The 21,723-nt window shown below is 32.6% G+C and overlaps 1 long non-coding RNA gene across 2 annotated transcripts; it reads left to right on the forward strand.

Moving 5' to 3' along the window:
• Nucleotides 1-925: 925 nt before the first annotated feature.
• Nucleotides 926-18,742, forward strand: LOC131424693 (uncharacterized). 2 transcript variants are annotated; one of them, XR_009228113.1, is made up of 4 exons: nt 926-1,060; nt 12,138-12,258; nt 14,342-14,444; nt 14,686-18,742. It is a non-coding gene; the product is annotated as an uncharacterized LOC131424693 (long non-coding RNA). The 2 variants fall into 2 exon arrangements; XR_009228112.1 differs by lacking the exon at nt 926-1,060 and adding an exon at nt 2,007-2,052.
• The last annotated feature ends 2,981 nt before the right edge of the window (nt 18,743-21,723 follow it).

Here is a 21,723-nt window from a genome sequence, read left to right on the forward strand (position 1 = left end):
ATGATCCTATATTATGTAAAATGAATATTTAATAAATCTCAGGTTTTTCTCCTCTTAATCAATCTTATGTCAAATTAATTCTCAGGGCCAGATGATGATCCTAAGAGAGTAGAGATAAAACTTTTTGTTCTCTAAAATTCCTTAATCCATCATTTTCTGTCTTTGAATTAAACTGCAATGTTATTTTTAAAAACTTAGTTGAGAATTTAAAGATTAAGAGGATCTTACAAAGCAAGTTGAATATTTTAAAGCACGCTTTTTAAAATAGGGATCATAGTGCCTAGAAGAATTTTTAAAATGAGATTCAGGAGGCCTATTAACCTCTTGGACTTGCAGCATAATTGGGCTTCCATAAGTAAGAAAAGAATCCAAAGTTTTGATAAAACAAAACTGAATGGGATCCCAATGGAAGCTTAAAATTATGGCTCCAGAAATGCAGCAACTGAAACAATAAACATCCCAAAATAGAAAATTTCACCAATGTCTGCTTTGGTAGAGGGGCTGGGGTTGTGGCTCAGCAGTAGAACACTGGCCTAGCATGTGTGAGGCACTGGGTTCAGTCCTCAGCACCACATAAAAATAAATAAAATAAAGGTATTATATCCAACTACAACTAAAAAATAAATATTAAAAAAACTTGGTTGATTAACATAATTTATTTTTGGCAATTTCATACTTCCAGTAAGTTAACTGGGCTCAGATGGACATTTCATCCCTGGTTGACATCAGATGGCAACTGACTAAATTCATCTGAAATCTTTTCTGGGCTGAACATCTAAGATAGCTTATTCTTGAGATTAGAAGACAGAAAGATCAGGTGATGCTGTCAAACATAACACCTACACAAGATCATTCCATTTAGCTTGGATCTTTACAGCTTCATAACTGGGTTCTCAGAAAGAGCATCTGACATTAAGCTACAGAAGCTGCCAGTCTGACTCAGGATAAATCTGCAAGAAGCACAAGACCTTCCCCCGATGTAGTATCTGTTGGACAAGGCAATCACAGGACCCTCCCACAGTGAAAAATAAGGAGAAATAAACTTCACACTTCGATGGAGGTAAGGCAACATCTCTAGAAGTCTCTAGAAGAGACTTTGGGATGGGAGATGTTGTGACTAATCCTTTGAAAATAAAATTGCCCATAGTGTTTACAAATACTTAACTTTTATGTATATATGAATAAGTATATATGAGAAATTAAATTACATGTGTAATATTTTGTATAAAAAAGACCAGGCATTGTGCTGAGGCACACAAATCAATATTATTAATGTTATCATTATGACTACCATATCAAAGAAGTACTACAATATGACCATTACACAACTGAGAAAATTGGGACTCAGTTATGTTTTTAAAACTTATCTATATTGCAGGGTTAAACTGATCAAATGTTATATGCATAAACCAATATGCCACAATGAAACCCACCATTCTGTGTAACCAATTTGCAACAATTTATAAAAAAAGAATACAAGTTATTTTAAAACTTGCCCAAATTTACACATTTAGTATGTATAAGACAGCTAGAATATAAACTCTTTCAGTATATACTTTTTTATATGGCTATATTGTGTTTTAATCAAACTTTTAAGATGCATCTTTCAATAGATTATTTTATACAAAAATGGAATACTGGAATACCGAATAAAAGTTAGCTGGGTACAGTGGCGCACACTTGTAATCCCAGCAATTTAGAAGTTTGAAGTAAAAAGATAATAAGTTTGAGGCCAGCCTCAGCAACTTACTGAGACCCTGTCTCAAAATTAAAAAAAAAAAACAAAAAAAAACTGGGGATGTAAATCAGTGGTAAATTTCCTCTGAATTTAAGTCACAATCCAAATAATAATAATAATAATAATAATAATAATAATAATAATAAAAACAGAATTTAGTGTTTATACAAGCACCTAAAATAACAAAAATGTTTAAAAACCACATCGGGAACCATACATTCCCAAAATATGTTCTTTTTTTATTTTTTCATTTTCTTTTTTAGGATTCAAAAAAAAAAAAAGGACACTGAAGTACAACAAATGTTGGATTACAGGTATTTTGTTTAGTACATCACTATTGTTAAAATACTTGAAAGTAAATTAAAGCTATGGTTCCCAAACTAGAACACATATTATCATAGGGAGGAATTTCAGATAGCTCAGTGATTTCTAAGGTTTCAGGGCCTTCATACTAGCCCAGTATTTCAGTATTGAACTTGTAACTTGCTTCTATTAAATTTTTAAGGCAGATGTGAAGGAATTTTGCCGATGTACATAATGTACTTGTTTAGTTGACTCTAGGTTAATTAAAAGGGACATTATCTTGGCTAGACCTAACCTAATTAGGTGAGCCCTTTAAAAGAGGTTCCATAGATAAGCCACACAGTATCAAAGGTGATCTCTTTCCTGATAGTCCTGGAAAAGCAAGGTGACACAAGTTCAGGGAGATGAATCCTGCCAACAATGATGTGAACTAACCGGAGGACCTCAAGATTCTCAGACGAAACTACACTTTTATTGCAATTTTTTAGAGTCTGAGCAGAGAATCCATTTATGCTATGCTCATACCCTGACCTATGGAGAATGTGAGATATTGAATAAATGTCATTTTAAGTCACTAAGCTTATGATAATTTGTTACGCAGCAATAGAAAATAGATACATGTGGAATGTGAATATATTCAATGTCACCCCTTGATAAAAATGATTTAACTTACAAGAAAGTTATATATATTTACACAGACTTTGGAAAAGAAAAACTATCCTTGAGAGAGAGAGAGAGAGAGAGAGAGAGAGAGACAGAGAGACAGAGAGAGACACAGGGGGGACTCCTTTATTGATTAATTTTAGGTGTTGCAAATAAAAGGATGAAATAAAACTCCTTCACCCTCAAGGCAGTTCAACTTTGACTTATGTGTCCTTTAAAATATATTGTGGATACTCACTCACCTAGAAGATACCCTGAGCACTGTTTGGGGATGCTATGAATAATTTTAGTGGGATACACCTCATATGTTTAGATCCATCATTATGAATTAACTGGCAATTGCTAGATTTATGAGCTACAGCAATACTGAAATAAAAATTAGTCATGTAGGATTTCAAGCAGCGTGATGAACTTGGTGTTAAAAGTTTAGACTCCAATGTTGAACCCTCATGGCTGTCTTGGATGCCACAGAGAGTTGATGTTCCCAAAATCCATGCAGTGCAAAACATGGAATTTCTCAGGAAGCTGCATGTATCTACTTGGGGCCCACAGATGCCAAGGCTGGAATGTTTATCTTCTCCTAACCTCATGAGGAGGGAGTCAGTGTGCAGCCCCTCCCAGAGGACCTGAGTTTATTTACAAGTGCAAATAATATGTGTTATAAAGGTTGGAGATAAGGAAATCCACTTGGAGAGATCAGAAGCTATCTCCAGCTCTCTCAGCAGCTGGTGGCAATGACTTCTTGCTTTGATAATTTTCTGATCATAAGAAAAGCTGTGGTCGATAGGACTTGGGATTCATGTGAGTCTTTTTGACAGTTTACCTTTTATGCTATGAAGGTTTTACCTGGTAAAGTAAGAGTAGATTTCTCAAAGGTAGTTTTTGTAAATGAAAGTTTAAATCAAATTAGTCCAGGACCTTCAAAAGATAGCAATCCAGGGATTACTGAATTCCAATATGGCTGGTTTAATAAGCTATATGAATTCTGGTAAATTTTCCTAATAAACATTGAATGATAAATACTATGTAAGAAATATAATTTTGAAGATGCCAATAAATTGATGGTTCAATTTAATAATCAAACACAAGCACATTAAACAAATTGTATTGTTCCATTTTTATTATTAAAATTTTAAATAGAAAAATATAGCATAGTGTGAGTGTATGGGGGATGGTTTTATTAGTGGATACATGAGGTCATGTAATAACTATAAAAGATGCTGCAGCATTGTACATCAATATGTTCAAAATACAATAATTTGACTTGTTAACTTTGCTTTGAAAAATATATTACAAGGATATAATCTTGGATTTTTTTCTCTTCAAAAATAAAACAATGCATTAAATATCTCTAAGCATCAATCAAGGAAACTCTCTTTCCTAGAAATGCTTGCTTCTAATTCCTACCCAAAGATCAACAGTGTCATCCCAATACCTTAATAGGGGCAGTTACATAACTCCCAGTCTATCTCTTTCCAAGCAATGTTCCTGGCTCATCTAATTCCTTCTCATCTTCTATTAGTGTGCTTTTATAGAAATGAGATCAGATAGTGTGTCTATTTAGCCCTAATGAATAGTGCATTCTTTGGAACATTATATTACCTAAATGAATGAAAGTAAACCTATACCTGACTCCTCATACTAGGAAAGTTAGATGTATGGTTTACATTTTCTTCACATACATTTTATATTTGAATTTTAAAATAGTTCTTTTGTCTTTAAAAATAAGCACCTGAAATTTGTTGAAATAACTGAGAATTTCATTTTCCTTTTATTGTCTGTACAAAATGAAGCTGGGAACAAATTCTTATGGTGAATAGAAGCTTGAATATGTCATATGCTAAAGATGTGTGTTACTCTCCAAGTAATCAATAAATGGAGCCAAATTTTTGTTTGATTATTTGTTTTTTAATTAGCCTGGTTGAAGTACAGTCAACAACCTTCTGCCTCTCTGAAGTGGCTTAGTGAGTTCATTTGGGTTTTATCTTAGAGTAAAATTTTTTCTAAAATTACTTGGGGATTAATTAGGGTTTTTTTAATTAGAAATTTGCTGTTGATTTTGGGGAGAGTGTAGGAAGTTCTCAGCTGCCTGAGGCCATATCCAGAATCGTGATAGAATCATATTTGCCCAAAGGTGTACAATTTTGATGTTTATGTTGTCTTGATGGTTTTTGAATTTATGAGCAATGAGACAAAGGAGGATGAGGATAAGGGTGACCTACCAAATCTTCTGTTTTCATTATTTTTATATCCAATCTAAATGCTTATTTGAATAATGTTCCTTGGCATTTTCAAATGAATGTAAAACCATAACACTTGACAAGAATACATCAATATTCCTACTTAATATTGAGGTAGGAAATAATCTGTAAACACACACACACACATACACACACAGAGAGAGGATGATTTGAAAGAATTGAGGGCTGACTGAAATTCTATCTCAGACTGAATATCACTTTTATGATGCATTTTAAGCAGAAATGAATGAATGGACAGTTAATATGTCAATGAAAGATGTATCCAACACACAAAGATATAGCAAAAGAAAATACACATTATGTGTGAAGTGGCTACTTCCTACTGAACATGTGTCCAAAATGTTTTAAATTTATTTAAAATAAAATTTACTTTTGCAGTTTACAGTTATGTATGTTGACAAATGTGAATCTGTCTTTTAAATTGCTTTTTAGCCATTGTAATTCATGTGTAGCATTATCTCACTACAGTTTAATTTATATTTCTCTAATGAATCATGATGTTGAACACCTTTTGAATGTTCTGCTATTCATATATCTTCATTGGTATATTTGTGTACAAATATTTGCCCCCTTTTTACTTGATTGTTTATTTTCTTAATGTTGAGTTTTGAGGATTAAGTATTCCTGATATAAGCCCTTTCTCAAGTAGATGATTTAAAAATTTTCTGTCACTGTGTTGTTTTTATAAAAATTACCTTAACACATTTCACAGAGCCAAAGTTCTCATTTTGATGTGATCTAATTTATCATTATTTTTCTTTTATGGGTAGTGATTTTATTGACATATCTAAGATATATTTGCCTAACCCAGAATGATAAAGATTTTTCTTCTATGTTTTCTACAAAAAGTCTTATAAACTCGAATTATATTTTAGATATATGACTCAATGTTAGTTAATTTTTAACTATTTAAAGTTTATCTTTTTGCTTGTGTGTATCTTCTACACTGAGCCACAGCCACAGCTCCTAACATCATCCCATTGTATAGCACTATGATTTCAAAAGATACTTCCACTCATTTACCTCACCCTTTTGTAAAAAATCAGTTTATATTTCTGTAAGTTATTCTTGAATTCTCTTCTGCCTCATTGATGATCCCACTACCCATTCTCCCTGTCTTGATTATCTCAGTAGATTTTAAATAGTAGATCTTAAATAAGGTATTATGTGTTTGTTCTCCAACTTTTTACAAATTATCTTGGTTTTTCTAGTTTTTTGCCTTATCGTAAAAAAAAAAAATTAGAATCAGCTTGTTTTGATCTCCAGAAATGTCTACTATTTCAAAATTTAGTTTGCTTAGACTCTATTAATTGATTTTAAAGAGAATTGATATTAATATAGAGGTTTTTAATGGATGACTATAGCATATTGTTCCATTAAAGAAACAGTTCTTGGATTTCTTTTATCAATGTTCTATAGTTTTAAGTGTATAAGTCTTGCATATATTTGACTTGACATGTACCTATTTATTTCATTTTGGATACCATAATAAATGATATCTTTTTAATGTCTATAAAATGTTTAGTATAGCAATATGATGGTATTTTTTATCTTGCAAACTTACTATTTATTACTTCTAGAAGTTTTCTGTAGGTTATTCTATATTTTTTTATGTAAATAATCATTTAATCTGAAAATATACACTTGTTTCTTTCCTAATATCCTGTAGGGCTTGTATTTCTTTTCTTGAACAATTTCATTGGCTAGAAACTATAGTATAATATTTTATAGGAATGCTGAGAAAGGACACCATTACTTTGTTTCTGATAATCTGGAAATACATTCAGTCATTTATCATTAATTAAATGACTTGAGAGTATTTTCTCTTTTTCTAGATTCTTTATCAGGTGAAGAAAGTTCTATTCTACCTATCCTTCCTATAAGTATCCGTTATGAATGTATATTGGGTTTTATGAAATACATTCTCTGCATTTATTGAGATAATAAGTTTATTTATTTCTTTGTTTTTGATTGGTGATTTATATTATTAGTTTTTTCAATGTTGAAGCAGATTTGCATTCTTAGAAAAAACCTTCAGTCTTAGGACAATTCAAGGCTTTTATGAAAAAAAAATATTACTTCAAAAAAGAGATGTGAACCAAGGACTTTGTCCTATTTAAACAATTGAACTTACTCAAAAGTGTAACCAAAGACAGAAAAAAAAATAAATGATTGGAAAGCACCGATAGAAAGTAGTACCATTTCTAATCACTCAAATTATATTTCATTGAGTTTTATCTTCACTCCATATGTTTTCAGAGTCTTTGTGTAATATTATACTAACTACATGGATGTACACATGCATGTGCACACACACATCAACCTAAAATGTGTACTGTTTTAAATATGATCGACATTTATTTCATTTTTGCTCAAAATCAAAACTTCTATTTCTTACTAGCAGTCATCTCTGCCCTGATTGTTGAGATAATCATTCAGTCTTCAACACTGAACTCTGCCACACTCCATACTTGGGCTTCCAAGCTGATTATGACTTTCAACAACATGCGGTCAAATGGGAAACAGTATGGCAGATCAAGTTCAGAAAACCTTAATGGGATAGGCCTGGAAGTGTGGGAACATTTTGCCCTTTCTATACCAATAGATGGCACTACATCACATGACTTGACCTTACTGAAAATATAAGAAGGCTATGTTGTTTAATTGTATGTTTAGAAATAAAAGCAAATACAGTTGAACTGCTTCCTTGCCTATGTCATATTCACTAATGATTTTATGGGTGATGCTGAAGATTAATATTCTCATAAGCAAATTTAAATATAGATAATTTGAGTTTCTTGGATTTTCTTTGTTTTTAAAAGCAACATCCTGTACACTGGCACATTAATAGAGAGAAAATTAAAATAAAGTAATACCTTCCTTTTTTTCATATGAAATTCTATATAATATTTCAAGCAATAATCACTTATATTTGTGAGTTACATACCTAGATGGCTATAAACTGAATTTTCTACATGAAAATGTCTAAATTTATCTTCAAAATAGCAGTTTTTAAAACTCAGAATTATAGTTGCTTTTCCTACTTTTAAACATTTGTTCTGTCATTTATGAGTCTATAACGCACACATATTTACTTGATATAGTGTTGTAAATGCCATATAATACAAATGTATCAATTCACATAAAATATTCTTATGTTTGTATGGTCATTTTCACACAATGTTTTAAGTTTTATAAATAAATATTTTAAGTAGCTTAATTTATCATAAAATAATTTATTATAGTTTTATTAATAGCCTCCAGGTTGATGATAATATACTCACATATATTCAAATACACTTTTACAAATTTATTCCCATTAGTAGATTTCAGATAAGATTAGGTAACACAGAAAATGATTAACAATTTTTTAAGTACTTTCAGTCCTTTCTCCCTATTGTCATATTAAGAAAGAAGTTTAGAAAGTGCCAACAGTTAATTATGAATGCAAATATGGCTTAGTGATGAAAATTCAGTAAAATTGACTTTAGAAAATTCCACCTAAAAATAAAAATCTAAATATCAATTCATCATGAATTATCATGATTTGAATTGCTAATATCACTAGAATATAAATTAAATTATAGAAACATATTTAGTTTCTTTTTAAAAAGAAAATTAAGAAAAATAGGATATACAAAAAAGTATTAGATATCTAAATATGTGTATGCAGAAATTTTACCTTAAAATATTAGAATAGCATTATGTTTAAATCATACACTCTCCAGGGATGGATTCTTCTGTAATTCAAAATATCTCAGCAATGATACCAAAAACAACACTGCTACAATAATAATGTCATAGTAACAAGTACTTTGCTTGTGGTACATAAAATTATTTATACTTAGATTTGGATTTTATTATATTGTGCTTTATTTACTCTTTGGATTAGAACATTAATAATACTAGGCTAAGTCAAGTTTAGTTTAATTTTATTTTTTACAAAGTGCTTTGATACATGTTTATATAATTTCTAGCAAGCAGAAATCACAGTAATTCAGGTATCTATCACCCGATTTAATTATGTAATTCATAATTGCAGAAAATAGAATTTAACAAAATTTCTAGGAACTCAACAGCATAATATTGTCTGCTTTCATGGAAAAGGTCGAAGGCATGGCAATGGGAAGCAGTCATTTTTTGTCAACCTAAGATAACCATAATGGTGACATCAAAAAGAAAATTAAAGTAATGCAAAACTAATGCTTCTCAGTGCTATTATTAGCTCTGTGAATGATAATTAGAATGATACTACTTCTGAATTTCCAAGTAACTTTTGTCTTAAGATAGTTATTTTTGTAGATTCTGTTTTAGATTCTCTGAGTACAGAAATTTTACACATACATGAAAGGCACTTAGTAAAGTTTTAACTGAATTGAATGTAATCTAAAGATTGGTCATGATTTGATAATAAGGTAACCAGTTATCTGATCAATTATTCATTTTTAAATAAATCTAACTCTTTGCAGTGTTTATCTTATTTGGATGTTTCATGAAACATCAGGATTCCTTCTTTTCTTCACAAACATTTAAGATTCTTAGAAAAATGACATGTCTAAATATTCTGCTCTTCCTGGTGACTCAGACTTGAGTGTGAGACCTGAACCTGTCTTGGCCAAGTGAGCCTCAAAAAACAAGTTAATCTCTCTTGACTTAATTTCTTTATTTTGTTATAAAAATGAAATGCTAACCACTATATTTTAAAAATGGTTACTGTAAAGAATGATGATATTTTGTGTATAAAAACCTTGGTAAATTTCAAAGCATATGTCAATAAAACACATTTGTTAGGCCGGGTGTGGTGGCACACACTTGTAATCCCAGTGAGTCCAGAGGCTGAAGCAAGAGGATTGAAAGTTCAAGGCCAGCCTCAGTAATTTAGCAAGGGTCTAAGTGACTTAGGAAGACCCTCTCTCAAAATAAAATGTCAAGTACCAAAAAAAAAAAAAAAAAAACCAAAACAAACAAACAAAATACATGCACAGTTGTTACTTGGGTGTAATTACTTTGCTGTCTATATGAAAGACAAATTTCCCTATTCCATGGCCTGCTTTGTACCTGCCTTTGTTTTATGAAAATAGAGACATTTTTAAAATACAATTTTTACTTAGTATTGTACAACAAAAATTGAACTCTGCTAAATTAAGTAATCTATATTGAGAGAAATATGTAATTTATATTCTAAAAAATCCAAATATTGATATCTAATTGCCTTTGCATTGTTCTGAGTATTTCCCAAATCTACTAAGTCAAAACCATTAAATAACAGAATAAATCTCATAAACATTTTCTCTTACCTACTTGCTAAGGATTAAAGTAAAGATAAACATATCACAATTAATAAAAATAAAATTGTGTATGGTAGGCATATGCATCTCATAGTGAGAAAACTAAAGAACTGAGAAGTACCCTCCAGTGATATAGAGGGGAAATTTTCATACAGAATATATTACTACACAAGGACAAATTTACAATCCCTAGGCTAGTGTTGCACAAATTCTCAGCCTCTATGAATCAATTCAATTGTCCTGGGCAAAATGTCTGTGGTAGAATAAAGACAGCAACAATGTATTGTTATTCCTATCATTGAAAGGTGGATTCTAATACCTCATTCATTGGATCTGAACTGGTTTTAAATGCCTGATGAATTTAATATAGTGGAAGTGACATTCTGGAACTGGAAAGATGAGATATAAGACACCTGTGGTATTTGTTATTAGAACTCCTTGGAACACTTGTCCTTGGAGTCCTGGGCAGCCATGTAGGAAGTTGATGACCTGCCTGACAAGACCATATGGAGAGGCTTTGAGACCACCTGGAGAGTACAAGGATACAATTGAAATTTAACCTTCCAGCCATTGCCTTAAGATGTCAGGAATGCAATTTCCCTTTTCTCTCCCTTTCCATCCCACCTCATGTATCTGTTTAATGTTAATCTTTTCTTCCTGCTCTTCCTCCCTGCTCTGTTCTTAGTTGCTCTCATTATATCAAAGAAGACATTTGGTATTTTTTTTTTAGGGATTGGCTAGCTTCACTAAGCATAATCTGCTCTAGTGCCATCCATTTCCCTGCAAATTCCATGATTTTGTCATTTTTTAGTGCTGCGTAATACTCCATGGTGTATAAATGCCACATTTTTTTTATCCATTCATCTATTGAAGGGCATCTGGGTTGGTTCCACAGTCTAGCAATTGTGAATTGTGCTGCTATGAACATCGATGTAGCAGTATCCCTGTATCAAATAAAATAATAATAATTTAGAAAAAAAAAAAAGATGTCAGGAATGACCAACTTGGAAACTAGACTAGCAAGAGCTGTCAGTTGAATAACATTGAGTGACCCATGTCAATAACAGGTAAAACAGAATGGCTCAGCTCGTCCTTGCCTGAATTTCTGACCCACAAAAAATAGGACATATGACATTTGTCACTTTATGCCACAAAGTTTCAGAGCAGCTTTTAAAGCAGAACACTAGACAGAGTATAAAATTTATAAGACCTCAGAAACGAATTCTCTACCAGTTTCCTAATAAAATGATATATGTCAATAATAATAATATTCCCATCAATAATGGTTACATAAAGGTAAAATGGTGATATTCTTTGCAGGCTTTCCAAAAATAACACTATCAAACTTAGGGATAAGATGCCTTAAAAAATGTGTCATTACACTTGTTAGTTCATATTGAAAATTTGGGTTTTTAATAATTTTAATAATCCTAAATTAACATTATTATAGATGAGGAAGAATTGGCAAATATTACCTAGAATTCTGAGTATGCAAATCATTCCTGAACTAAGAAATTGGATGAGATTTTTCATTAAAGTTTACTAGATCAAAAAATAAGACATGTGCTAAGTGATTTCAGTCTACCTTGAAAAAGAGTATTTCTGTTCTGTTGGATCATTTCATGTAACTTTTATTCTTAATTATTCCACATTACTTTCTTTATATAATGAGTGCAATTAACAGCTATGAAAAAATAGGCCATTTATAAACAAATCCATTGGGATCAATTACTGGAAACTCTCATCTTTTTCTCAAATTTACAGCTAATGATATTTTTTTCCTGACAATAAGGTTTAGACTGTGTTCTTGTAAGTTCTCTATTCTTAAAAAAAAAAAACATACAAATAATATTTTAAACAAACTGTCTCTTCAAAAATTTACAGACAAGAATATCTCTGAAAAGAACAGGTGTTAAGACATTCAAAATGGAAACACTGGAACATAAGTTAACAAAAACATATTCCTAGGAATCAGGACCTTGTGGTGAGCATAATAGGAACATTGGTGAGTATCATTCTGTTTTAGTCAGTTTTTTCGCTGCTGTGACTAAAAGACCCAACAAAAACAATTAAAGGAGGAAAAGCTTATTTGGCTCATGGTTTCAGAGGTGTCAGTTCATAGACAGTGGGAGTCATTGCTCTGGGTCTGAGGTGAGGCAGAACACCTTGGTGGAAGGGTGTAGGGGTATAGAGGAAGAAAGCAGCTCAGGACAAGGTAATAAAGGAAGCTGAGAAAAAGCTTCATTCAACAGGAAAAAAATATGAATCTCAAAGGCATGCCCCAGGGACCTGCCTCCTCCAGCCACACCCTGTTTGCCTGTGCTTACCATCCAGTTAATCCATAAGTGGATTAATCTATTGATGAGGTTACAACTTTCATAATCTGATCATTTCACCTCTGAATGTTCTTGCCTTGTCTCACAATGAGATTTGGGGGATACCACATATCCAAACCATAACACATTCCTTTTTAACTTAGGGTTTTTAAAAGAAATGGAATTTCTTTTTGCGATAAGAGAAGATACAAGTTTTAAACTTATCAAGATCTATTTCTAAAAGTAAAAAAATATATATGTTTTTCTGAACCATAGAATTATTATCTTAAAATAATTGAAATTACGTAAAATACATACACATAATCCACTTGGAAGGAAGTGATAAAGATAATTGCAAATACCTACATTGACACTGAGTAGGTCATAGTTTCCCACAGTATCATCTGATAAACAGGCTAAAGAAAACATGACATCAAATAAATCCACTCTATTCCCTGCCATGTGTGAGGCAAATGGAAATAACAGATGCATTTTCAAGCAAAAACAAACTTTATATTGCCAATTTGACAGGGAAAATAATCATTCTGGGTGTCATGATATAATTATTACATAAAAGCAATAATAGAACTATGTTGCAAATTAAAAAAACCAAGATTACCACTATGCATATGTGTGTGTGTGTGTGTGTGTGTGTGTGTGTAAGAACCATGTTTCTTCCCCTAAAAGATCAGCCAAGTGTATGTATCCTTATCAGTGTAATTCAAAATTTAAAGAAATATCTTCTTTTGTCTGTTCTGATACCTGAATGATTTTTAAAGGAAATTTGAAGTACCCCACTCTTTATACAATAACAAAATTTTCTTGTACTTTCCAAAGTTGAGCAAACTTATTCACACAACAAAGCAAAATATATTATTGGATTTTTCTTTACCATAACCAGTTCTACTAGAATTGAAAATACACTTGAAATGTCACAGCCCAGAGGCACTTTTATAAAATGGGTTGTCATCTGTGTGGATCATCCTGGGACACTGGAAAGCCTCTGGCTGAGGAGACTGCTGAAGTTCCTCCAATATATACAGTCACCAATCATTAAGCAAAAAAATCACAGACATGCAGGGATAAACCAGGCAGTATTCAACGAAGAGTTAACTCATGCTTCTCAGCAAAGATCTGCATTTTTCACTTGTACTATTAAAATTATACAAACGAGTTCTCAAGTAGTTTTCAAACCAGAGCTTGTCTAAATGCATGGCTTATAGTGGTCTGACACCAATATTTCTCCTTTTCCAAACAATGCTTCTCAAAAGTAAGGAGACCAACTCTTATATACCCAGAAGACCAGTGGGACAGATTTTTTTTTTATTCACATAATAATGTTGGGGCATCTTATGTATTTAAAATATTTTGAAAAGCAGAAATGCACAAATGAAGAATTTGTTTTTGTGTTTGTTTTTATGCAGTGATATTTACAAGCAATTCATTTCCCAAGTTGGAAAATTATTCCTAAACAAAGATTAAGCTTCTGGAGCTCCCTAAATATACCAAAACATGAATATTTGTGCTTTGCTTTCTGTCAAAGTTAGAAAATAGATTCTTATAAACCTTATAACATACAAGGTTCACGTGGTGGTGTGGTACTGTCTAAGCAGATGTCAGCAAAACAGATTTGATTTGAATTTATAGCATTTAATTTGGCCAGTGGAGTCTCTCAAAGATCAGGGCTTAAGTGAATATAAAGTTTGAAAATTGTTTGAAAACATTTCTGTTAACTTAACTGGTGTCACAAGAAATCTTGTCTCTTTTTAACAGATATTGAAGCTGAGCTTGAAAAGTAGAGCAGTGTGGATTTACTGGCCTTCATAAGCAGGGTCTGCAAAAGAAATGGTCTTTCTTAACCGGAGGTGATATGTTGGTAGGTAACCTTCAATTGCTTTAGAATTTGGCTTATCTGAGACTACTAGAAATAAAATGTGATTTTAAAAAAATCCACATTTTTTCCTCTCCAATATGAGAGAATCTAGACAACAAACAGTCAAGTGTAGGAATACTAGGCTCACAATCATCAGAAAAATGATCTTTTTCCAGTTTTCTTCTTGTGCAATTCCAGAGTATGGTTTTTATTCTTAATTCCTTCTTTTCTGCTATTATTCCAGACACAATATTCAGTTTGCAAATGCAGAAGGGAAAAGAGAGGAAGGAAGAAGAAATGTTTGTCTTCACTCTACTAAAAAGACTTCCCAGAAGTCACAAACAATTTTTGCACTTAATATCTCATCAATCAATACTAAGACACATGACCACAACTAACTACAAGGAAACAGTAAATGCCATACCTAGATAGGTATATATATGCAGAAAAAAACTGAGGCTCTATTAATCTGAGGAAAATTATTTTATGGAGATCCAGTAATCAGTACCACAATCAGTGTAAAATCAGTTGGCTCAGACAAGCAGGGCACTATAAACCATAGAAATTTTATGTAACAACTTATAAGTGTTGCAACGATGTATACTTTTCCATTTATCATTTTAAACCTTGATTTATCACATACCATCCAATAGTAAACACACATTGAATATACTGTGAGGGGAAAAAAAAACGGCTGTTTATCTGTTGCCAGGGAATTATTTTCTTTTGGTCAAAACATACCAAAAAGACACTCAGTGACAGAAAGTTGATTGTATTCATGAAATCTTTTCTATTTTCTCAACACTGGAAGAGAAGAATACATATTAGCTCACAAGTCCTCTTTTAATGAAGTCATTTGTTCCTATTCAGGTAGAAACTATCATTTCATTTGGCACATTCATTTTTTATGGAGGTAAATATGTATATACCAGAGAAGGATAGCATAAAAAATATAGAATTTCTTTATTGTTTAGACTAAAAATCTTAATTATTAAGAGAGTAAATCTACTCAATTAATATGTTAAATAATACAATAATATATCATAAACAGATGAGTATTTCTTTCAGGAACATATTACATAGTATATTAACATATTTTTTTTCAATAACAAAGATGAAGAGTATTATTATCTAAGTAGATTCTTATTATGTATTTCTTGTCAAACACAACTAAACTCAGCTAAGAATACAAGGAATTATTTCCCAACTCATAAAGTATATGTGTGAAATTTAAGGGAAAAGAACTCTTTGAGGTAAATAGTTTATTCAAAGATAAACAAGATAAAGATATTTCTTATTCAAATAGTACTGACATTTTAGATAATGCATTATTACTAAATAAAATAAGTAAGAATAAATAATGTATATAGAAAGATCCAAACTTTTAAGTTTTATAGATAATAGTATAGCCACTATAAAAATCCAATAACTTAATTTGGATTATTATTAGAAAACAATAATGGATTTTCAAAACTGATTAGAATGTGTAACTAAAATATATATGATGGTCAAGTATAGCATTAAATTAAAAAATTAACAGAGTTAATCCCAAACAAGGAGCTGAAATGTTGTTACTGCTCTCTGTCATCATGGAACCAGGCCCATTGATGGAATGTTCCCTGCTCCTGAGGTCAATAGCCTTTGCATCATTCTATCTCTGAACCTTACAACACTGTGTGCACCAAGAGGTATGCCAATCCGGAGCAGAGCTTCTGAAATCCCCTATCCTCTGGGTCAACTAAAGCTGCTCTATCTCCCCCACACTCCAGTTGCTCTTGCACTCTCCCTCTGTGGCCAGACTGCAGTAATTTTCACCCCCTCAGAGATTAAGTCTCAGAGCAGATATATTTTGAGCACAAGAAATGAGGCAGCACCTACCCTGTGGAGATCTCAGGCCTCTGGCACACCAGGGCAATCACCTCACACACACGCTTTTCAGTGCTGCAGGTGAGGAGAACCCTGCCCCTAGGAGCACTCACACTGGATAATCAGAGCATTTATACTGCCTACTGTTACAATTGATGAGGTACCCTAGGTCCAGGGATCCAGAGCTCTGTTCATCCAAGTAACCTTTCTTTGGGGGCAGCGGGGGTGTTCAGCAGATGTGGTTCTTCTCTGGAGCATTAGAGCCTTGACTGAGCTGAGCCACCCTGCAGTTCAGATTGAGAAGTCCCCACACCTTATCTGTCTGGAATTGGACTAGATCACCACAGTTCAAGCTGCTAAAACAGAATGTCTGGGAAGAGAGACATCACAGTGCTGCATCTTGACCCCAAAGTCCAAGCCATATGGCATTTTATCATTTCTGGATCTTTGCTGCTATGGCAACTGTCCTCACAGAACCTCATTTCTGCCATGTCTCACCACCCCAAGATCCAGAATCACCGATGACTGGTAGGTCCATGCCCTCTTAATTTTAGGGCCCAAAAGATTGCTATGTCCCGCTCTCCAGGGCCAGAACCTCTTCCACAGAGCCATGTTAGTACTCTATTCTGATACCAGAGCCAGAATTGGGATGAGCCTCAAAAACGACAGTCCCAACTCCGTGGGAGAATTACATCCTCTCATGCTCTGAATATTTAAGAGCAGTTTAATAACATCTTCCTTAAAAAGTTAGGTAGTAAATATTTTCTATTTTATTGGTGGTATGGTCTCTGTTGAAACTATCTGCTATAGACCATAGTCAGAGGCAATACCTAAGTATAGCTGTTTTCTAACAAAATTTGATTTATAGACATTGAAATTTTAATTGCATACAGTTTCTCTGTATCATGAAATATTTTTCTTTCAATATTTTTCACTTTTTAAAGATTAAAAAAAACATTCGTAGTTCATGATCTTATAAAATAAGGCAGTGATCCTGATTTGGTCCACAGAAACTAATTTTTGAGCCCTACTGAAGATAACATCACTTGAATTTAGCCCAGATGTTAAAAACAGAGTGATTTCTGAATGCATTCTTAAGTAGATTTCTTAGTGAATCCCCACTAGTACTTCCAATTTTTTAAGAAGTGTCCACTAAGAGACTTCTGCTTTTTGGCTATTTGTGGAACATAGAATAATGCCACATACTCACTTACAATCAGTGAGCATTCATGGACAACAAACTGCCACACATTTGTTAAATTTCAAACATTTTGTTTTATTCCTGCATATTTTAAATGCTACATATAAACCATACATTCATAATTCCACAAAAATAAAATAATCTTTAGGTTCCCTGGAAGTTAAAAGTTATAAAATATCCCTGCTCTTGTAATATCTCCTTTAAATGTATATCCATCCCATGAGAAGCTTGAGGATTATTTTTGTTATCATTGTCATGTTGTTGTATTTTGCTTCTTTCTTATCACTTAGTGCATTTCAAACAGTAAATTCTACAGAGTCTAATTCATGAGAAGGAAAACTTGAGACATGATAACTTTTGAAAAATTACCTAAGCTGTCTTCTAGTATCTTCCATCAATGACTACAGACATACTTGGAAAAACACACTTAATGTTCATTCTTTTTCTATTAATCATTCTTAAAGAAATACTGTCAAAGCAGAATCACTGGAAGAGCAAAGTATATGATGGCTTCAGTTCCTTTTGCCACTGTATGACTTTATGAGACCTACTTCATCTACACTCTTGCTTCTGATAGAGGAGGTTTTAAACTATTCCTTTGCCCTAGTGCTTGCAGTAAAAGACAGCAAATACACATAGACAAACCTTTTATCTTCTTTATTTGCAAGAAGTAATATTTATTGAGTAGTAGCTCAAAGGGTTGACTATTTTGAATCTGTTTTTACTTGACATATTATAATAACTATATATATTTATGGATTCCGTATGATATTTTGATATATATGTTGCACAAAACTAAAAGCAAGGTATTTATGATATCCATCATTTCATATATTCATCATTTCTTTGGGGTGAGAAGATTCAAAATCATCTTTTTAAGACAAATATCTCCATTTGCCATCTGACTCTCCCCAGTTTCTGGTATATACTATTGTACATTCTGCTTCAATGAGATTAACATTTTTCGATCCCACTTGTAAGTGAAAATGTGCAATATTGGTTGTTGTTATTGTTTCGTTTTGTTTTTGTGCCTGGCTGGCTTATGTCACATAACATAATGTTCTTTGTGTTAAACATGCTACTGCAAATGACAGATTTTATTTTTTTAAGGTTGAATATTATTCTATTGTGTATATACACCATGTTTTTTTTTTTTGTCCATTAGTCTGTTGATGAATACTTACGTTTGAGTCCATATCTTGGTGAGTGTGAGCAATGCTATAATAAAGAGAAGAATGTAGAGGAGTCCTTGACATATTGATTTTCTTTCTTTTTGACTTATACAAATTAAAAGTATTGATGAATCACATAATATATCTATTTTTAATCATTTGAGGAACCTCTATACTGTGCATAAGATTTCCCATTTTCTCCACATTCATTTGAGCATTCATTAATTTTTGTCTTTTTTATACTAGCCATTCAAGTTGAGGCAGAGTGATATCCCATTGTAGTTTTGGTTTGCAATCCCCTGATGCTGAGGAGTGTGGAAACTTTTTCTCATAAACCTTTTGGTTATTTGTGACTGCTCTACAAAAATGCCTTTTAGGTTTTTGTCATTTTAAACACAGATTGTTACTTGTTTTTGTTTGATTTTTGCTATTTAAACAACTGAAGACATATGTTCTCACTACAAAATCCTTTGTACTAAATCAGAAATATTCTATAAATGCAATTTTTGTTCCAACCTAAAATGAGGCCAAATTTGGCCCAACTATGTCATCAAAGTCCAAATGCTACTCTTGTAACTACCAGAGTTGGTTGAGTTTCCACTATTTCCGCAATGGCAAATTTTGTTTTGAATCATATCAGTTCCTGGAATATAAGGCCTGAAGTTGTTTAAAAACATTAAGTGGCTATATGATGAAGAATTACATCTTCCATTCCCATCTGCATTCCAAACCAAGTATTTGCAAAAACAGAAAACAAGCAGTTATTGCATTTCAGGTTTTCCTTCATATTATGCTCTTTGAAGCCTGGAAAGTTAACCATGTACCCCATATCTTGTTCAATTTTATAGAATTTGCTTCAAATTGTTGTATCAATTTTTAATTACGCTGCATTTGGATTGGATCTAAGGAACATAACTTGATAATTTAGTATGGGTTTTTTGATTCTGTAAATGTGTTCCAGTATCACTTTACATATAAATTGAGGAGCTATCTTATCAATAGGAAATATAAAGTATTTATTTATTTTCTCATATTCTGTTCTGAGACCTTAGTGTCAGATTGATAGAACTCTTAGATTCTTCTCTTAGATTCTTTGTCTCAGCTTGGCAAATATTTTTAACCTAAGTAAAATCCATCTCAGGCTTTTAGGCAGAGTCCACCACAGACAATGCTCAGTCATATTTTTTTCTGAATACAATAAAATTCTATCAGCAATCCAAGTTTCTATCGCTACCAATAGATGATACAAGCAACAGAATAATCAAGGAAGCACAGACTTCATGCTACTGAAAACTTCTTCTGTCTTCTTTATTCACTGGAGCATCCTATATGCCTAACATTCTATGTACTTGTTGAATGATAAAGCACCAAGCCATGATTTTTCATTCATTTTTTGCTGCCCTCATCATAATTATGAATGTGCCATCTCTTTAAATTATGAGTTTTATTGAGTTGTTCCTTTCTTTTTCAGTCTTTTTTCTGATATTGTCTATGATATTATATTAGAGATATTTAATAATATTAGAATGGGACAGGGCCTAATGGCTATGCGGTGATTATCATTCAAAAAAAGAATACTTAGAGGTTGCCTTATTTAAACATGAGGCCCCAAAGTCTAAACAGCTGAGACTGTAGATCTTCTTTTGTTGTCCTCAAAAGATACTCGCCAACATAAAAATTTCCAAAAATTTAGAGTGTTAGACTCTTGAAGCTCCATGGAACAACCTAACCATTATATGTTTGAATTTCCATCAATATTTAGTACCATGCTGTTTTCCATATTTAAAATTTTTACATGTGATCTGTCATATAGATCTCAAATTATAGGCAAGTATGAAATAATAATTATTATGATCATCTCTTTTCTGCACAGTGACTAGAGGATGAAGGAGGCAGAAAGAAAACATGAGGAAAAATTAGGGGAAATACTGTAGCAGGCCAGGTGAAGGACATTTGTGTTGTGGATTGTTTACATTCCACTGTATAGAATAAACTAATTATATTTAGGTTGCAATGGTAAAAGAATCAAGAAGGGGATTAAAGAAAAGAAGAATCAATGATGCTTCCAAAATTACAGATTTTATCTACTGAACAAATTGTGGTAACATTTACAGACATGGAGATACTAGTGAGATAGATTGTAAAAATAGATGTTGCAACTTCTCTCCTTATAATGAGGCATCTAAATATCAGTCCTTGAGTTTGAATCTGTCATATAACTTGTTCCAGACAATGGAACACTGGCTAATGTGACAAAATAGAGACTTGACAAGCAGTTATAAATTTGATCTCTTCTCTCACTAAACATTGAACCTCTTCTGCCACCTTGGGAACAAGTCTGGAATACACTGCTGAATGATGAGAAATCACATGGAGAGAGTGTCCAGTTAATACCCATCTTAGTCGAAATCTTCATGAACCATCTATAGATGCTGATGTTCCCCGATGGCAGACACCTGAGCCAATCAGATGAGATCTACCTAGGTGGTTCAAGACGAATTGCAAACCTGCAGAACTGTTAGCTAAGTGAATAGTTGTTTTAAACCACAATGTTTGTGGATTGTATTATTTACCGATTATTATACAAAGAAATGTAACATATTTAGTAACTTAAAACAATATACATTATTATTTCACAGTTTTCATGGGTCAGATATTTGGACATTACTTAGTGTGGTCCTTTGCTACAGGGCTCTGAAAGTTACAATCAAGCAATAGTCAGGCTGTATTTTCAGCTGAAGGTTTGGCTAGAAAAAAGTCTCCTTTAAAGCACCCAGGGTTCACCCACTACCTCTGAGGTTCACCCAGAGGTTCTAGAAGTGTCCACAATATCTTGCCATGTATGATTTCCCTATAAACTCATGAGGGAGAAGTTCTAGAGTGGGTGAATATACCAGCAAACAAGAATCTTATGAAGAGTAAGGTAATAAAGGAAATGACATTACATCACTCTTATTGTATTTTGTTGGTTAGAATCAGGTCCCACATTCATGAGGAAGAAAATATGCAGCATATGAATTCAGAAAATTCTTTGCCCATGGGG

Source organism: Marmota monax, unplaced genomic scaffold (genome assembly GCF_021218885.2).
Source record: "Marmota monax isolate L192 unplaced genomic scaffold, Marmota_monax_Labrador192_F-V1.1 WCK01_AAM20220418_F8-fsc00326, whole genome shotgun sequence".
NCBI lineage: Eukaryota > Metazoa > Chordata > Mammalia > Rodentia > Sciuridae > Marmota > Marmota monax.